This window comes from Coregonus lavaretus (genome assembly GCF_964263955.1).
Source record: "Coregonus lavaretus genome assembly, chromosome: 27".
Lineage (NCBI taxonomy): Eukaryota > Metazoa > Chordata > Actinopteri > Salmoniformes > Salmonidae > Coregonus > Coregonus lavaretus.
Window position 1 is genome coordinate 41,177,152 of NC_140014.1, and position 7,500 is coordinate 41,184,651.

A 7,500-nucleotide genomic window follows, 5' to 3' on the forward strand; every position below is an offset into this window, starting at 1 on the left:
CACCCCTCTCCACCCCCTCTCTCCTCCCACCCCTCTCCACCCTCTCCTCTCCTCCACCCCTCTCCACCCCTCTTCCTCCTCCACCCCTCTCCACCCCTCTCTCTCCTCCACCCCTCTCCACCCCTCTCTCTCCTCCACCCCTCTCCCCCCTCTCTCTCCTCCACCCCTCTCCACCCCTCTCTCTCCTCACCCCCTCTCCACCCCTCTCTCTCCTCCACCCCTCTCCACCCCTCTCTCTCCTCCACCTCTCCCCCCCCCTCTTCTCCTCACCCCTCCCCTCCACCCCTCTCTCTCCTCCACCCCTCTCCACCCCTCTACCTCCACCCCTCTCCACCCTCTTTCTCCTCCACCCTCTCAATCCTCCACCCTCTCCACCCCTCTTTCTCCTCCCCCCTCTCCACCCCTCTCTCTCCTCCACCCCTCTCCACCCCTCTCTCTCCTCCTAACATATGCGTGTGCGTGTGCGTGTGCGTGTGCGTGTGCGTGCTGTGGGAGTGTCTGGTGACAGCAGTGGACACATTTCTTAGAATGACAAAAGGAATATTCATGATCGTGGTACTGTTAAATATTTTATAAATGTTATGTCATTTACGAATGTTCAACAGGAAGGCTGGTCTGAATGCTCGTTTAACTTCATCAAGCAGCATAACACAATTCCCTCTGTTTCCTATTATATGGTCATAGTGGGAATGACTTCAAACATACAGTATCATCATCAGCGTATCATTTATTTTCCTACCTATTAGCCACATGGGGAATGTCATTCACCTACTGACCTTTAGCCTATGAGCACGGCACAATAATGCACATTCCACACGGTTTGCTGTTTAACCTATGGGCTCACTCTTTGCTGTTTGACCTATGGGCTCACTCTTTGCTGTTTAACCTACTGCTGTTTAACCTATGGGCTCACTGCTGTTTAACCTATGGGCTCACTCTTGCAATTATCACTTTCCTCTATCTCAACCTTGGGAAGTATTTATAAGTCAATTTACCCATGTTCTCTCACTTGCTGTTTTTCAGCAACATATTTTGAACAACGTTCTCTGCTTTCTGTGTTGTTTAAGTCATGTCAGACACCGAAACCTCCCCTGAGGTAGAGGATACGTCCCTTGTCCCAGCGAATCGATCCACACCCCACTCCCAGGTGATCCAGGGATTCCTCCACGACTAGGTTTCCCCGAGAAGAAATTAGAGACTCGCCATTTGGCCGCATTTTTGGCACTATTGGTTCAACAGTCAGCTAGCGTTTCATGTTAATCATACATATCGCATTACGGCATGCGTGGTTGGGTAGAATCCTGCGCTCATCGCGCTTGCATTAATAAACATTTAATACAATACTTTCCGTTACAGCATAATTGCACTTTTGTTATAGTCTTTGCATCCATCTCTTTTAAATCTCTTTATCTCCTCTTCATCTTTAGATCCAACCGTTGCTCCACTGTGTCCCTTCTCCCTGATGAGCAACTTATTTATTTTTGGGGGGGTTTCGATGCCAGCTGCCCAACAAAGAACTACCTGTCATCAGCACCTGGCTCCGAAGAGCATTCCTCAGGGACAAGGCCATACCCCAAACTATTAAATAAAATTCCATATTGCATTCTGTCTCTGTTGTTCATTCAGTTAAGCCTGTACTTGATTTGACAATTTTTATCACGTTTCAGGAGAAGACCAGATGCAGACAGTGTCGAAGTAACACAAGTTTATTACAAAAACAGGGGGCAGGCAAACGACAGGTCAAGGGCAGGCAGAGGTCAGTAATCCAGATCAGAGTCCAAAAGGTACAGAACGGCAGGCAGGCTCAGGGTCAGGGCAGGCAGAATGGTCAAAACCGGGAAAACTAGAAAACAGGAACTTGAGAAAGGGGGAAAACCGCTGTAGGCTTGACGAAACAAAACGAACTGACAACAGACAAACAGAGAACACAGGTATAAATACACTGGGGATAATGGGGGAAGATGAGAGACACCTGGAGGGGGGTGGAGAATATCACAAAGACAGGTGAAACAGATCAGGGTGTGACAGTTTTATGATGCTCCCTAACACTTTTATTCTAGTGGTTTAACTGAGTTCTCTACAGTCATCAGTGTTGTATAGAGAAGTGTACTCTAGTGTTTAACTGAGTTCTCTACAGTCATCAGTGTTGTATAGAGAAGTGTACTCTAGTGGTTTAACTGAGTTCTCTACAGTCATCAGTGTTGTATAGAGAAGTGTACTCTAGTGGTTTAACTGAGTTCTCTACAGTCATCAGTGTTGTATAGAGAAGTGTACTTGACTATCCCCCACTGTCCTTCCCTAAAACTCTAAGGTAGCAAGCAATTGTAAGGCTTTAAGTCGCTCTGGAAAAGAGCATCTGCTAAATGATTAAAATATCAAATGTAAGTGTGTGTATGTGTGTATGTGTGGGTGTGAACACTAAATAAATCATCCTAACCTTTCCCTTAACCTTTCCCCCTCCCTCACCCCTCCCTGACCTTACAAGACACATTAAAGACCTCTTTCTTCTCCTTCATACATCTCTCCTTCCGTCCCTGCATCCCTCCGCTCCCTCCTTCCATCTACCAGTTCAAACGGATGATCTCAGCGTGCCCTGTGTGTGTGTGTGTGTGTGTGTGTGTGTGTGTGTTTTGGTTTGCTATCCTTGTGGGGACCAGAACTCATCACAAGGATAGAAAAAGCCTCACAAGAATAGTAAAACAAGGACATTTGTGACAGGTGGGGACATTTCGCTGGTCCCCACAAGGAAAAAGGGCATTTTAAGCTTAGGGGTTAGGGTTAGAATTAGGGTTAGGGTTAAGGTAAGGGGTTAGGGAAAATAGGATTTTGAGAGAGAGAGAGAGAGAGAGAGAGAATGATTGCATTGGCATGTATTCATGGGTGCCAAGGGAAGCCAGGCTTCCCCCCAAAAAAATAAATCCATGAAAAAACGTACAAAATTATGTATCTTTTGTCTCTCTGTGTTTCATAATGTTCCTTCAATTCGGAAGAGGCTGCTGAATGTATCTCACCGGAGAAAGCATCCGAGCGAGTGGAACAGCGCCCCCTCTGTCTCTGTATGTGTAGCCCATCCATCTGATGCTGTCTGGTCAAAAAGAGTATGACACTGTTGCCACCCCGTAGCATTGAATGTAAGGGAAGCCAGCGAGCACTTGGTTAATAAAAATCTAAAAAATAATAGCCAATAAGCGTTGAGCTAAACTGAGCGAGCTCAGCTGTGAATGGTCCTGGCACACCAAAACAAGTGTAAAGGGAAACCAGTTCGGATTTGGCTTCAAACCAAAATATATCACATCAGAAGCCAAATATCACTGAGAAAACATTTGAATTGTTGCATCTCATTGTCTTTGTCCTCCAGTGGCTAGCTAGCTAAAATTAGCCATGGATGGAGTGTCACACCCTGACTCATGGGACTCTTGTATGTTGAGTCAGGGTGTGGAGTTCTATGTTATTATTTCTATGTTCACATTCTAGGTATTGTGTTTCTATGTTTGGCCGGGTGTGATTCCCAATCAGAGGCAGCTGTCGCTCGTTGTCTCTGATTGGGGATCATGCTTTAGTAGCCTGTTTGCGATCCTTAGTTGTGGGGATCTTGTTCCGTGTGGAGGCTTGTATTGTGGTTAGCCTGAGGACTTCACGTTACGTTGTTTTGTTGTTTTTGTTCGTGTGTTTATCGTTATAATAAACATGTATGCATTTCACGCTGCGCCTTGGTCTGACCCGTCCTTCAATGCCCGTGACATGGAGATAATCAGATCGAATCAAGCTTAACTTATACAGCACATTTCAGACATGGAACGCAACGCAATGTGCTTCACAGGAAATATTTACCTCACAACAAACATAAAAAAAAAACGAAAGAATAATAAGAAATAGGGATTGGACTTGTGGTTTTACATAATTCTCCGTACTGGCCATTGATTATAACGGCGATTCTGATCCGAACAAACCATAAATTCATACATTGTGCCCCGGGCCTGAGAGGATGGAAGTTAAACATGTAGCTAGATGTAGTAGGCTAATGTTAACTAGCTGGCTCATAGTTGCCCATGAAAGGAAGTTAGGCTAGCGAGCAAGCATTTTAGCCATGTAGCCTAGGACAACAACAATAAAAAGAGTGTACTGTATGACAGAGTCACAGACCGTTTACTGTATGACAGAGTCAAGACCTTTTACTGTATGACAGAGTCATAGACCGTTTACTGTATGACAGAGTCACAGACCGTTTACTGTATGACAGAGTCATAGACCGTTTACTGTATGACAGAGTCATAGACCGTTTACTGTATGACAGACTCATAGAGTCATAGACAGTTTACTGTATGACAGAGTCATGGACCGTTTACTGTATGACAGAGTCATGGACCGTTTACAGCATGAAGAGTCATAGACCGTTTACTGTATGACAGACTCATAGAGTCATAGACCGTTTACTGTATGTCAGAGTCATAGTACGTTTACTGTATGACAGAGTCATAGACCGTTTTATTGTATGACAGAGTCACAGACCATTTACTGGATGACAGAGTCACAGACCGTTTACTGTATGACAGAGTCATAGACCGTTTACTGTATGATGAGTCATGACCGTTTACTGTATGACAGAGTCATGGACCGTTTACTGTATGACAGAGTCATAGACCGTTTACTGTATGTCAGAGTCATAGACCATTTACTGTATGACAGAGTCATAGAGTCATAGACAGTTTACTGTTTGTCAGAGTCATAGACCATTTACTGTATGACAGAGTCATAGACCTTTTACTGTATGACAGAGTCATAGATAGTTTACTGTATGACAGAGTCATAGACCGTTTACTGTATGACAGAGTCATAGAGTCATAGACAGTTTACTGTTTTTCAGAGTCATATACCATTTACTGGATGACAGAGTCATAGACCTTTTACTGTATGACAGAGTCATAGACCTTTTACTGTATGACAGAGTCATAGATCGTTTACTGTATGACAGAGTCATAGACCGTTTACTGTATGACAGAGTCATAGACCGTTTACTGTATGACAGAGTCATAGACCGTTTACTGTATGACAGAGTCATAGACCTTTTACTGTATGACAGAGTCATAGACCTTTTACTGTATGACAGAGTCATAGACCGTTTTATTGTATGACAGAGTCACAGACCATTTACTGGATGACAGAGTCACAGACCGTTTACTGTATGACAGAGTCATAGACCGTTTACTGTATGATGAGTCATGACCGTTTACTGTATGACAGAGTCATGGACCATTTACTGTATGACAGAGTCATAGACCGTTTACTGTATGTCAGAGTCATAGAGTCATAGACAGTTTACTGTTTGTCAGAGTCATAGACCATTTACTGGATGACAGAGTCATAGACCGTTTACTGCATGAAAGAGTCATAGATCGTTTACTGTATGACAGAGTCATAGACCGTTTACTGTATGACAGAGTCATAGACCGTTTACTGTTTGTCAGAGTCATAGACCGTTTACTGTATGTCAGAGTCATAGACCTTTTACTGTATGACAGAGTCATAGACCGTTTACTGCATGAAAGAGTCATAGATCGTTTACTGTATGACAAAGTCATAGACCGTTTACTGTATGACAGAGTCATAGACCGTTTACTGTTTGTCAGAGTCATAGACCGTTTACTGTATGTCAGAGTCATAGACCTTTTACTGTATGACAGAGTCATAGACCGTTTACTGTATGACAGAGTCATAGACCTTTTACTGTATGTCAGAGTCATAGACCTTTTACTGTATGACAGAGTCATAGACCTTTTACTGTATGACAGAGTCATAGACCGTGTACTGTATGACAGAGTCATAGACCGTTTACTGTATGACAGATTCATAGACCGTTTACTGTATGACAGAGTCATAGACTGCTTACTGTATGACAGATTCATAGACAGTTTAGGCAACATGAAAAAGTGGAGGATGGCGTTGGTTTTTCTCTACAAGTGTGAGTCAACATGTTTTTTTCTACTTGCAAAATGACACACACACACACACACACACACACACACACACACACACACATAAATCAGTAGGCTACCATGGAGAGCCACATCATATTTTGCTTATGTAATTGGACTAAATCGTTTTTGGTATATTTTAGTTGTCAATGTAATAGACTAATTATAGGTGATTAGATAATGTTGAAGTTGAAATGGAGGCAGCGCCTGTTTTCTTTGCGACTTGCGGTAAGTCTCTGTGGTTCTAAATCAATAGTTGTTTATTAGTCCGGAAGCATGAACTTGTTAGGCCATGCTGTAGGTCATGTAACCGTTTGTTACATGCTGTATGCTTTGTGGACTTCACCGGACAGATGTTGCTCTACGGTTTTGTAATGAAGCAAATGTGTGGTTGAATTTATTCTGCCACTGTGTCTTAATGTCTCGACCTCAGGCCTATTCATCATGGTCGCAATGCATATAAACTAACAGGTTATATAGCAAACAATGCAATTATCATAACACATAGGTTGTAATATTGCAATTTTTTCTGGCTTGGCTTCCCCAGTGATTTTATCACCGCTACTGTATGATTGATTGTGTTGTTTGGGTGTTCTGTGTGTTTTCTGTTTTCAGCTCTTGGAGAGAGACAAAGAGAAGGTAAACGTGTGCCCATGGCTCTGTTTTGTTCTTAGAGGTGGCCTAGATTTGACAGAACTCCCCAAGCAATGACCAGAGGAGAGGATCCATCCACTTGGAGAGCAGAGAAAGACAGGACCACAGAGAGGAGAAGATCCATCCACTTGGAGAGCAGAGAAAGACAGGACCACAGAGAGGAGAGGATGGAGGGAAAATAAAGAATGGAGAGAGAGAGAGAAAGAGAGGGGGAGGATGGAAGAGAGAGAGAGAGAGAGAGAGAGAGATAGAGAGAGAGAGAGGAGAGAGAGAGAGAGAGAGAGAGAGAGAGAGAGAGAGAGAGAGAAATAGAAGGATGGAAGAGAGAGAGAGAGAGAGACATAGAGAGAGAGAGAGAAGAGAGCGAGAGAGAGAGAGAGAGAGAGAGAGAGACATAGAGCGAGAGAGAGAGAGAGAGAGAGTGAGAGAGAGAGAGAGAGAGAGAGAGCGAGAGGGAGAGAGAGAGAGAGAGAGAGAGAGAGAGGAGAGAGAGAGAGTATATAGAGAGAGAGAGACAGAGCGAGAGGATGGAAGAGCGTGAAAGGAAGGAGAATAGAGAGAAGAATGGAACGTTAAAGAAAGGAGGAGAAATGCTGGATGGACCAATGAGAGAAAGGAAAGGCCACTGCCTCCTCTCCTCCTCCTCCTCCTCCCCTCCTCTCCTCTCCTCCTCCTCCTTCTCCCCTCCTCTCTCTCTCCTCCTCCTCCTCCTCCTTCTCCCCTCCTCTCCTCTCCTCCTCCTCTCCTCTCCTTCTCCCTGGTGTATTTCTTGTGCTTTAGATCCATTCTCTTTCATTGAGATACAAAGACACAGATTGTGGCTGAGAGCGAGGCTGGCACCCTGGAATGCTAAAGGCCTGGCAATGGAGATGAG

At 44.1% G+C, this 7,500-nt stretch overlaps 1 protein-coding gene across 1 annotated transcript in view; it reads right to left on the reverse strand.

Annotated features, from left to right (window-relative positions):
- The window catches only part of LOC311103018 (epithelial cell-transforming sequence 2 oncogene-like), a gene marked incomplete at both ends in the record, with an annotated part of 49,950 nt that overhangs the window by 17,782 nt on the left and 24,668 nt on the right, over nucleotides 1–7,500 (reverse strand). The gene's annotated exons all lie outside the window — the stretch shown is intronic.